Source organism: Aphelocoma coerulescens, chromosome 5, assembly GCF_041296385.1.
Source record: "Aphelocoma coerulescens isolate FSJ_1873_10779 chromosome 5, UR_Acoe_1.0, whole genome shotgun sequence".
Lineage (NCBI taxonomy): Eukaryota > Metazoa > Chordata > Aves > Passeriformes > Corvidae > Aphelocoma > Aphelocoma coerulescens.
The window spans coordinates 63,789,341-63,801,798 of NC_091019.1; positions in this window are offsets into that span (position 1 = coordinate 63,789,341).

Sequence of the window (12,458 nt, forward strand, 5' to 3'; positions counted from 1 at the left end):
TGGCGACGGTGGGGCGGGGCGGTGCCAGCGCCCTCAGACGGGTCCCGGTGCCGGGAGCGCGGCCCTCGGGCGGGGACGGGGCACGGGAGAGGGACGCGGGGTCAGTGACAGGGGCACGGAGCCACAGAACCAGCTGGGTTGGAAAAGACCTCTGAGATCGTCGAGTCCAGCCCATGACTGAACACATCCAGTCTTTCATAAACTCAGAGTATCCTGGGCTGGCAAGACCCGCAGCGATCATGGAGTCCAACTCCTGGCCCTGCACAGGACACCCCGACAATCCCACCCTGTGCCTGAGAGCGTTGTCCAAGCTCTCTGAATTCTGTCAAGCCTGGGGCCGTGCCCATTCCCTGGGGAGCCTGTTCAGTGCCCCAGCACCCTCTGGGGGAAGAACCTTTTCATGATACCCCACCTAAACCTCCCCTGGCACAGCTCCCTGCTGTTCCCTCGGGTGCTGTCACTGAGAGCGAGCAGGTCAGACCCTGCCCCTGCACTGCCTCTCCTGAGGAACCTTTGGCTGCCCTGAGGTCTGACCTCCAGGCTGAACAGACCAGGAGTCCTCAGCTGCTCCTCATGAGGCCCCTCCAGACCCTTCCCCATCCCTGTGGCCTCCTCCGGATGCTCTGGAATAGCTTAGTGTCTTTTTCCTTCAACACCTTCAGGGACGGTGACCCCACCATCCCCCTGGGCATCCCATTCCAATGTCTAATCACCCTTTCTGTGAAGTAACTCTTCCTAATATCCAACCTAACCTCCCCGGCACATCTTAGGATCCTGTCTTGTGCTGTCACTTGTTCCCTGGGAGCAGAGCCCGACCCCCTCCCCCGGCTGCCCCCCTCCTGTCAGGGAGTTGTGCAGAGCCAGAGGGTCCCCCCCGAGCCTCCTTTTCCCCAGGCTGAGCCCCTTCAGCTGCTCCTCATCAAACTTGTGCTCCAGACCCTTTCCCAGCTCCCTTCCCTTCCTTGGAATCACTCCAGTCCCTCAGTTAAGTCCTTCCTGAATTGAGGGACCCAGAACTGGACCCAGGGCTGGCGATGAGGCCTCAGCAGTGTCCAGCACAGGGGCAGTGCCCAGCACAAGGGACAGTGTCCAGGACAGAAGCAGTGCCCAGCACAAGGGACAGTGTCCAGGACAGAAGCAGTGCCCAGCACAGGAGCAGTGCCCAGCACAGAAGCAGTGCCCAGCACAGGAGCAGTGCCCAGCACAGGGGCAGTGCCCAGCACAGAAGCAGTGCCCAGCACAGGGACAGTGCCCAGCACAGGAGCAGTGCCCAGCACAGAAGCAGTGCCCAGCACAGGGGCAGTGCCCAGCACAGGAGCAGTGCCCAGCACAGGGGCAGTGCCCAGCACAGGGACAGTGCCCAGCACAGAAGCAGTGCCCAGCACAGGGACAGTGCCCAGCACAGGAGCAGTGCCCAGCACAGGGGCAGTGCCCAGCACAGGGACAGTGCCCAGCACAGGAGCAGTGCCCAGCACAGAAGCAGTGCCCAGCACAGGAGCAGTGTCCAGCACAGGGGCAGTGTCCAGCACAGGGGCAGTGCCCAGCACAGGAGCAGTGTCCAGCACAAGGGACAGTGTCCAGCACAGGGGCAGTACCCAGCACAGGGACAGTGCCCAGCACAGGGGCAGTGTCCAGCACAGGGGCAGTACCCAGCACAGGGGCAGTGCCCAGCACAGGGACAGTGCCCAGCACAGGGGCAGTGCCCAGCACAGGGACAGTGCCCAGCACAGGGACAGTGTCCAGCACAGGGGCAGTGCCCAGCACAAGGGACAGTCACTGTCTGCTCTGGGTTTTGTTTGATCAGCACCAGCCAGAGCCTGACCGGGCCCAGGCACTGCCCACAAGGACGTTTCCAGCTGTGTTTAGTCTGGGGACAGGCGCCAGAGGTGTTTTGGTGACATTCTGTTGCAGATCAGAGCACAGGAGTTGTTGCTTTTCCTTCCAAAAGCTGCGTCAGGGACGTCATTCCTGCCTGGATAAACCCTGGGCTGCGTTGGGTGTCTGATAAACGTGGAAATTCAGCAAGGCTGAAAGAAGTCTCAAGCCATCTCTGCTGCTCTTCTGCCTCAAATAATCTCTTTTAAGAATGCTACTGGATACCACAGCAACAAACAAGTCCTTTAGATGTAAATATTATATTAGTGTGCACACAAGGCCCCCCAAAATGCTGAGAAACAGTGGGGTTTTTTTCCTTTTCTCTCATGAAGGGCCCTTGTAAGACTTGCTCATTTTCATTTGCTACAGTTATTTTTCAAGGAAGTGACAGGTCTGGGCTTAAAAGTAAAATCCAGGAACAGCTCTACATGTCCTAACAGGCTTTTTTAATTAGGAAGAATAAATAGTGTGGGGTTACAGGCTCCTGTTTTTGAACTGCTGAGTGCTGAAATAAAGTGGGCACAGAGTAAGAGACCTGTTGGAAATTGAGGGAATTATAAGGCTTTTATTCAAAGTAATTAATGATGGGAATACTGAAAATCTAACAAAGAAATGGGTAACTGAATCCTTTTAGATTTATTTATTTATTCTTTTCCAAGTCTCCTTTGCCCTATCCTTGGAAGTGTCTAAGGACAGGTTGAATGGGGTTTGGAGCAACCTGCTCTAGTGGAAAGTGTCCCTGTCAATGGCAGGGGGATTGGAACAAAATGATTTTTAAGGTCCTTTCCTACCCAAACCATTCTGTGGTTATTCTATGATTCAGAAAGCTTAATGCACATTATCCATGTTTTCTTTGTGTCCTGCAGTTGCTCTGCAGATCTGTTTTTAAACACTTCTGTCTGCTCCACAGAGGTGTTCACATACAAAACTGTGCTCAAAGCTTTCATTTTTATTTTTGTGTGTTATTAGGCACCAAAGGACCCTTGTGGGCCCGATGGAATTGCTCTGGCACAAGTTCACTGGCCTGGGGTAGTTTAAACAGAAAGAGCAAACAAATGTCAGTGCAGGGCTGGCCCACGTTCTGCTCTCACTTGCCATGTTGCAGCACTGGGATTGAGAGCCACGTGTTAGGGTGATGTCTGTGTGAAGAAGACAATCCAGGCCAGGAAACATTGTTAGGGAGGGTGAAGGTGATCTAAATTATCATGAAAGCTTGGTCTAGTGGAAGGATTTCCTGTCCATGGCAGGGGTTGGAATGAGAAAATCTTTAGGGCCCCTTCCAATCCAAACCATTCCACAGTTCTATGATTCTATGGCTGTTGCTGAGATGTTCTCAGTCTAAGTTCCTGCTATGCTTAAGCTTGTCTTATTTCTTGTCTTTGTTACGACAACAGCTGCTTTTTAAATGCATGTTCTCAACCAGAAGCCACACTTTTTTTTTTCTCCTTAACTTTAGGTACATTTTATTCCTTAGTTTTCCCCTCACTACTTTTTGAGCATCCCTCAGCCCTGAGCACACTCATGCCATCACAAACCACATGTTCTGAAGCAAGGATGGGGCTGGAACACAGGCCTTGTTTGTCATTCTTTGCTCTGTGACCTTGGAGGTATCCATGGTTAATTTGTTGAGAAAACAGCAACTTAGCAAACTTTGGAAACTTAGTTCCATTATCTGTGAAAAGAAAGGGAGTTGCTGATGGCCTTCCTCTTATCTTCAGTATTTAAGGCAAGCACCTACACTTTGATATAGTTTCACAGTTCCTCTCAAGGTATTAGAGTAGAAAATGGACATCTGAACATGGCTTTGTTCCCTGTGGTAACAAAGTGACATCCCAGCTGCACCAGAACTGGGGATGCTGGGGACAAAATATTGAGCTGTAATTGATCTGGGCAATAAAATGGAGGATCAGGTTAGTGCTTAACAAAGAAATTGTTGTTTTTTTTCTCAAAGAAGAGGTGTGTGACACGGAAATAGAACTGAAAATTCTCTGTTGTTCTTCACTTATTAACAATGATTCTTTAAAATTACTCCTAACAGTGACTGTGTTACTTAAGCTCTGAGCACACCAGCAAAACAGTAATTAACTCTCTTTTTCTTTTCCACCTGTCCAAGTCAAAAATAAATGATATAATTTTGAATCTGCTTTTTCATGTGGGCAAGTAGAAGTTTTTCATGGCCTTGTCAGTGCTATGGCCCTGAGGGTGTCCCCCTTCCTGGGGGTTTGCCCATTTGGGGCCAGGGTCAGCTTTGAGATAGGTCCAGCACAACCATTCCTGCTTCACCCTGTGCTTCCCCATGGGCTTGTTGGGCCATCTGGGCTCTCAGCTGAGCCTGGTCGCTGTCACTAAAGGGTCTCTGCTTGCTTTGCTCAGGTGTGTTGGGCTGTGCCTGTGACAGCCAGGCCACCCTGGTGTCCTCACCTCTTCCACCCATCCCACCTCGCTGCCATGCCCAGTCCCCAGCTTCCCTTCTCTTCTGGACCAGTGTCCAACTCTGCAATTTCCTGAGAGCAAGCCCACACCTCGCCGTGGTGAGCAGGAATCCTGCACTGATTCCCTTTTTTTTTGTGATGCTTTCAAAATTTAGAGACAGTCACCGTGTGGGCAAAGATGCTGTCATTCCACTGAAGCAGCCTGGCTTTGGTCCTCCAATAAATACAAGAGAATAGCAAAGATGTACCTGCAGGTCTGAAATTTCTGCACTGAACTCTGCATTTAGAGAGGAAATGCAACATGTGCTGGCAGAGGTGGGAATACCAGGTCTGTACAAGTTCCTGAAGCAGCAGATAGAGAATCATATAAAAGCACAGGGTTATAGGCACAGGGAAAGAGGAAATCAGGAAAACCAAAATTTACGTGTATGCATCCAATAGTGTTGTTCAGTTCCCACCGAGGAAAGTGGCTGTTTAAGGGCGGGGTTTGTGCTCAGAGGGGGAATCTTCCATGTAAAAGAGGTTAATGGGGAAACGCTGCGGTTTGGAAAGTGTTGTAACGAGAGAAATCACAAGAGGGGAGTGTTGTACAGCGCTCCGGCGTCTGCAATTCCCACAGCAGTGACCCCGTGCCATAATCCAAGTTTATTTTACCAGAGGAAGATACAAAAGTCACTGCCTACATCTCTTTTGACAGCAGTAACATTTTTCTCCATGTGGGACAAGGTTTTGTCGTGTCGAGATCAATAAGCAGGAGAATTGCCATCTCCACCTCTGTAGCTGTGTTGAAACCAAGTGTGAAATGACAGCGAGAGAGGTTTGACAGGTTAAAAAAAAGAGTACAAAACAGAGATCTGTGAAGGATGAGTCAATCATGACAATATTTATTTCATTTCTTGGTCTTACCTCTTTTCTTGTACTATGGGTGAAATCGTGTGAGTCTTTGATTACTGACTGGGAGCTGGCTTCTCTTTCCCATGCTTACTGTCAGTGGCAGGAAGAAATCATGACTCAGCAGGAGGAAAAGGTGTGTCCATAACCTCATTCTCCTTCTAATAAGATGCTCTTAAGCTTTTCAGGAAGAGTTTCCTTCTGTCTGCTACTCTGCCAAGACTCCTTTTATTTTTCCCTGTCTCCTGAGAGCACAGTGCCCTTCAGTAGTATTGGAAAAAAGCAATGCAAAGAGCAGAGAAAATCTCTTTCTGTTGAACCCGGGTTTGATGTGTGCTTAGAAACCCAGTGAAAATGTGCTTAAGAGCAGAGATGCTGCTTCAGAGATGATTTCATGGAAGAGGATTGACTCCATTGTGCCTGGCATCTGGCCTGGGAAGCTAATGGGGAATGATTAATTTAAAATGATGCACTGCTCCATGACTAGCAGGAGACAGCTCTCCTCCCCAAACCTTTGTTGAGAACAGGGAAAGAAGGAAGAGTTTGGGGGAAGGTGCGAGTGTGACATCCAGAAAAGCTCAATGCATGGCTGCAAAGCTGATGTTGGCAATTGATCTCAGCTGGTGTGCATGGACCCAGCTCCACTGGGAGCAGGCCCTGGGACAGCAGGGAGGGTGCTGTGAGAATCAGGCATGTCTGGCTTTCTCATCCATCATTGTTCCCTGCTCCCAGTGTTGCACAAGGAGGGATTTGCACTTGGGCAAGTCGATATGTTGATCTCCTTGCATGAACTGCTCACCCACACACTTTGACCCATCCCACTTCATTGTGTGAAAGGAGGACACTGGCAGGAAATTCAGGCCTTCTTTCTTGCAGTAACATCCATCAACAGTGTCAGGCTCAGTTTGACCACTTTGGCTGGGTTTGGTTTATAGCTGTCAAGAAGAACAGTTAGAGCATATTAAAAAATCATGTGATGCTATAAACGAGCTTGCTGAAAGCTGTACAGTAGAGACAGACCAGAACTGTAGTGTTTTGAAAAAAAACCAAACCAAACCCAAAACCCAGTAATAATCTGCCTAAAATAGTTTAAAATATCTTGTAATAATTTAGGTCATTAAAATATGATCATCTTTTTAGAATGTCTTCTGCTAGTTGCTGATTTGCTGATGGATTCCCTAGGGTATGAAATATTTGATGAGTAAGTACCTTAAAAAACTGAAGGTGAGGACGGAAACTTAGTAAAAAAGATGAAGGTTGAAAGGAGTTAGGGAATTACAGACACATCAGCTTACTTTCAGTTTCCTGAGAAATCCTGGAACAAATAACCAATCAATTTGTAAGCATGTAAGAGAAGACAAGGAGATTAGAGACAGTCAACATGGATTTGTCAAGAACACATCATGTCAAATCAACCTCATTTGCTTCCATGTCAGAGTAACAGGCTCTGGGACAGAGGGGAAAACATTGAAGTTGTGAGTCTTGACATTAGTTAGACTTCTGTTGGGAAGACATAAGCAAGACAAGGAAATATTGTATATATGGAGTTATAAAGAGCTGAGTGCAAGGTGTTTCAGAGATTCACCAGAAAGCTGTAAGAGATGTGTACTGACCAGGAGAATTCTGAAAAATGTGACATGTGTGGACAGTGAAGTCTTGTAATAAGCTCCTAGAGAGGGTTGTCATGGAAAGCTCTCAAGAACAAAAATCACTCAGCTGATCCTGCCTTGTTACACAGGAGCAGAATAGAGAAGGTTCTTGAGGTCTTTTTGGACTCTGCTTTTATTAAAATTCCAGCCATATAATAATTTTTGATTGTCAAAAGTGAATTTTACACCACAGACTCGTGTGTCCAACAGGAAGCTCAGGCCATATCACTCAAATTAATGTCACAGGCAGAGCACTGCAAACAGAATTAGCAAAGCATTTTGTGGCTGCCAATCTAATTTTAGTAAAAGTTACATTACCTGAATATTAATCAGGGTTCCAGTGTAAAGTGATGTAGGAAACTGTTGCTTTCTTCTCTTATATGACACTACAGGGGCAAATTTCCCCTTCAACAGAATTCCCTCAGGGAGCAGAGGGAAAATAGCTGGCCTGGGAAGTGAAACTCCTGCTTGCTCCACACCACACTGCAGCAGTGCTGGGCCTGTCACTCTCCCTTCACTGTGGCATAGATGTTTGCAATAACTAGAAACAGAAACTCCAGAGTGTTACAGGGAATTGGGCAACTTAAAACACCATCCTTGCTAAAATTTATTACTGTGCATGCATAAACCCGTTTTTATGCTCTTAAGGCCAGTGCATCCAGTCCTGGTATTTTACTTGGGACTATTCATGACCTTAAGCTTAGATGTGGGTTTAAGTGTATTGCTGGCTGGGATCTCATTGTTTTGCCTGGATTTTTTATTCTCCCATTCACATTGAATCAGTTCCTGATGCCACTGAACAATAACTCAGCTCTGGTTTCCCCAGGGGAGGAATTCAGCTCCTGCTTCCTATTCTACACTGAGGCTCAGTTGGCTCATGGAGGGCCAGGGATATGCAGAGGTATTTTGCTTTTGGGGAGGAAACCCAAGTTTCCACATTCCCTTCTGAGGCAGAAAAGAGCTGCCTGCAGTGCTCGGAATAGTTCAAGGGAATTTTTTTTTAATGCTTTCAAAAATATCCTCCAAGTGAGCCTTGGCAGTGTCTTCTGCACCACCTGCTACTGATACTCTGAAAATCAAGAGTGGCTGAAGGAGGATGGTTGGAATAAAAGTTCCCTGAGAATGTCACCTTTGCACTTGTTCTGATGCTCAGCAAAGCCAAAGAAAAATAACAAGACCGTTTTTGCTCTGAATGCTTTTACTCTGTTCTTTCTTTCAAAAGTCTGACTGGGGAGGTTTTTAACCACAAAGCTTCAGGACAGAGGATGCTTTGTTGATCCTTGGTTCCTGGGTAACCTCTGGATGTTGGTTCTGCTACCTGCATGAAAAGAGTGACCATCGAGCACAGGCAGTGCAGTGCTTCTCCCCAAAACATCAGAGGTCTGGAACACGAGCCTGGTGAGGGCAAAGAGCAGCTGGGAAGCTGAACTTTGTGGTTTTTGTTGGCTCAGAGGGCAGGAGGTGGGGCTAAGAGCATGGCTGAATCAGCAGCAGGTGTTGGATATTGGTAACACTTAATGTTTGAGCTGGGCACAAATTTGTCAAGTCCTTCAAGAATGAGGTTTCCAGATATCCCATGCAAACCTTGAAACCCAAGTGAGCAATAATTGTGTGTGGAAAAGAAGAAATGGTTAGAAGACAGCCTAATTCAAGAGGTAGAGAGCTCAACCCCCTTCTGTCATTACAGCTGGGAATACAGGTTTGGATCCAGTTCTGTCTGTGCATAATTTCCACATTTTCAGGTAGTGGTATCCAGTGTAAGTACAGAAAAGCAGGGATGGCACAAGGTGAGCTTTTCTTGTGCCTGTGTGATCAGAGAACCATAGAGTGGCCTGAGTTGGAAGGCTCCTTAAAGCCCATCCAGTTCCACCTCCCTGCCAAGGGCAGGAACACCTTCCATTATGCCAGGTTGCTTCAATTCCCATCCAGGAACACTTCCAGGGATGGGGCAGCCACAGCTCCTCTGGGCACCCAGTGCCAGGGCCTCACCACCCTCACAGGGAAGAATTTTTTCCTGATCTCCCATCTAAACCCCCTCTCTGCCAGCCTGAAGACCTGCTTACACTACATGACAACAGTCAGTGTGGCTTAGGCCATATATTGACTATTATTTGGCCCAGAGATGTGTGATTTTGCAGTGAGATCTGGAATTGCAATTTCCTGGTGCATGGGGGGCTGTCCAAGTGCCTGCACCAGCACTGGCTGGGCACTTCAGCACTATGGGTGAGTGTTGGATGATGCAGACACCAGCCCCAGCTCCCAAATCCTGGGTCTGCAGGCTCACAGCCTAGCTGAGCTCACTCCAGCCCCTGCACTGAAGGATCCTTGATTATTGCCTAATTTGAGCCCGGGGACTCAGCCATAACGAGTGGGTGATTGAATGAATCATGCCTCGCTTTCTCTTCCCCAACACAGCAATTCACCCACATTTGTTCATTACTCAGACTTGTTTGCCAAATAATTTATGCACATAATTTTGGGTCGGTAATTCATTCACATGCAGCCTGGGTGAGTGTTTAGCAATTGAAATGAGAAATTCAAGATGTTTTGTTTGGGCTCACAAGTTTTTGTTTCTTGATTAAACTCTCAAAACCGTGTTGTAGGGGTGACTGCTCGTGTCAGTGAATTCAGAATGTAATTTTTGCATTTACCCTCTAATGCACACATACATTCATGATGTCTTCACTTGCTAGTAAACACGTTGATTGCAAAGTCTGCAAAAGGAGAACACAAAAGGAGCCTAAATTAAGCTAATTATTTAAAACAATGAAACATATGGAAAACTAACCTGTTGTGTGATCTTTTAATTCTGTGCAAAAGAAAAAAGGCTACACTGAAATCTGGCCAAAAAGTAAAGTGATAAAATGAGTACTGGATGCTTTCCAGCATCCTCTGAAACATTCAGGGTAGAAAATGTCAAACTGCTTGAATTTGAATCTTTTAAAGAGAAAAAATAAGCGTCAGAAGTGTAACCAAGAAATCTCCTGGATGTGGTGATAGTTAGCAGAGGAATGGAAAGTGGTAAATGTGGCACCAGATTTTAACACTGTTGTGTCATGATGGAAGCCCATAACTCATAAATCCTTCTTGGGTACCCCAGTTTTGGTTCCTTTATGGATGTAGAAGGGGTATATATACATATATACATGGGGGGGGGGTGGCAAAAGGCTGTAGATAAAGTGGAATTGGGAATGACAACAGTTTATGTGTGTTCAAGAGAACCAGAGGGAAGCATCAACTGAGGGTTTCCAACTGTCTGCAAGTATTTGGCTCAGGAAGTTCCCAAGAGGAAAATTATTAGAGGCTGAGAGAGTATCATGGAAACATCACTTTATGCTCATCCTGCTCCTGTACTTTTCCTAGATGTTCATTTTGGCCAGTGCTGGAGACAAGGCAAAAAGCAAATGTGGGTTGGATGAGTCTGGATCAGTGTGGAGCTGGGAGAGGCAGGAGGTGCCCTGGAAACCACAGCTCTTCTTTCTGTAGCAGGCAAATTGGCATCTGGGATACTTGGATATGTTGGAGACTGTGGAAGATCAGTCACTGCAGAAAGATTTTTAGCAGTTTTATTGCAATAATTTTTTTTAGAAATTACTTTATTATGGTGCAAGATGAAAGCCCTGTCAGGGATTTCTAATTGTTTAAAGAAGGAAAGAAAATACAGAAACAATGGTAATTTTTCACTACAGAGAGGTTATCAAGCAGGATCCCCTAAAGGTCTAGATAAATTCTCCAGGAACTGACCAGAAAAGAAGGGGATTTCTGAGGTGCCACAGCTTGCTGGTATCACGCAATTCCATGGGATGGTTTAACCTAAGGATTTGTGTCAAGGGAAGAGAATGGATCCCAAGTCCTGGTGACTGAAGGGTAAACTCCAGGGAAATTGTGTGTTGGTAAGTCCCAAATAATAAACATGGGAAAGAGTAATTAACTCTATGTGTGTAATCATAGACTCTGCTCAGGAAAGAAATCTGGGTGGCAGTATTGATAACTGTGGAGACAAGAATTCAATTCCCTGCAAAACACAGGAAGATAAATAAACCACTAGGCAGAGACAGAGAAGGCAGAATGTGTCCTCACAATCCTTTTTTTTTTTTAAAAAGACCATTAAAATTACCAATAGGCTTTAAGTACCCAGGTACCTTCCAAAATGTTCTCTGCTCTCATATTCTCATAGCATGAATATTCACCCGTTCCAACACCCCCATGTATTTGTGCAAGAAAATGTGATGTCGAGAGCAATGGAGAGGTAGGGCAGGTCAGTGGTCCCATTTTGGAGCAGCCAGCAGTGACCATGAGGTGCCTTGGCCTTCAGATGAGCAATGTGTCAGCTGTGAGCACTTTTGGAAGTGTTTGTCTTGGCTGTCTTGTTTTTCCTGGATGCTGTGCAGAGCCATGGCCGTGTCCAAGCAGGCTGGTACAGATGGCAGCTGCCGGCAGAGTTAGGTCTTCATTCACAAATGGAAGATGACAGGGAGCTGCTGCCAGCCTGGATCCATCTTCCCCATCACCTTTGCTGAGAGGGAGATCAGCTTCACACCAAGCCCAAGGCTTGGCAGCTCGGCTTGATTCCTTCAGTGGCTCCCAAACAGCTCCATCCAAATTCCCACGGATGTGGGAGTGCTCAGCCCCAAACCAGACTTCGTCTCCTCGCTGGGAGCTCTCCACGTGGAGCTGGGTGCTGTGGAAATTCCCAGCCCTGTGAAGGTCAGCAGTCAATGATATTGGTCTGTGCATGAATTTAAAGGCTCAGAGCTTTGCACCCAAGCCCCTGCAGACAAAACCCTCGATGCTGGGCCTTGCAGCTGCTGCTGGCTGCAGAAGGCTGCCCATCTGTGCAGAGGGAGAAGCCATCAGCACTGACTCACTGCTCCACCACCTCCTACTTTTGGCAGAAACCAGCACAAGCAGACTCAGAGGACCCTGGCAGAACACAGCACTTGCAGTGAGGGGTCGGGGTTGATGCTGAAGGGATGTGACATCAAACCATGCTCAGAGCAGTCACTCCCAGGTAAGTGAGTGGTGTACGTGGTCCTGCATGGACTCATGGAATCACTGCGTGGACTCAGGGACTCACTGCATGGACTCACTGTACCCTGAGGGAGCTGATCTGCTGGAAGGCAGGAAGGCTCTGAGAGGGATCTGCAGGGGATGGAATCATGGTCCAAGACCAACAGTGTGAGATTCAACAAGGTCAAGGGCTGGGTCCTGCCCTTGGGTCACGACTACCCTGTGGAGCACTCCAGGCTGGGGCAGAGTGGCTGGAAAGCTGCCCAGCAGGAAAGGACCTGGGGGTGACAGTGGGTGGACATGAGCCCAGGTGTGCCCAGGTGGGCAAGAGCTCGATGGTACCTGGCCTGTACCAGCAATAGTGTGGCCAGCAGGACTGGAGCAGTGACCGTCCTCCTGTGCTGAGCACTGCTGAGGCCACACCTCCAGTCCCGGGGTCAGCTCTGGGCACATCAAGACAAGAAAGGCATTGAGAGGCTGGAGTGTGTCCAGAGAAAGGAATGGAGCTGGGGAAGGGGCTGGAGCACCAGGAGCAGCTGAGGGAGCTGGGAAAGGGGCTCAGCCTGGAGAAAAGGAGGCTCAGGAGAGACCTTCTGGCTCT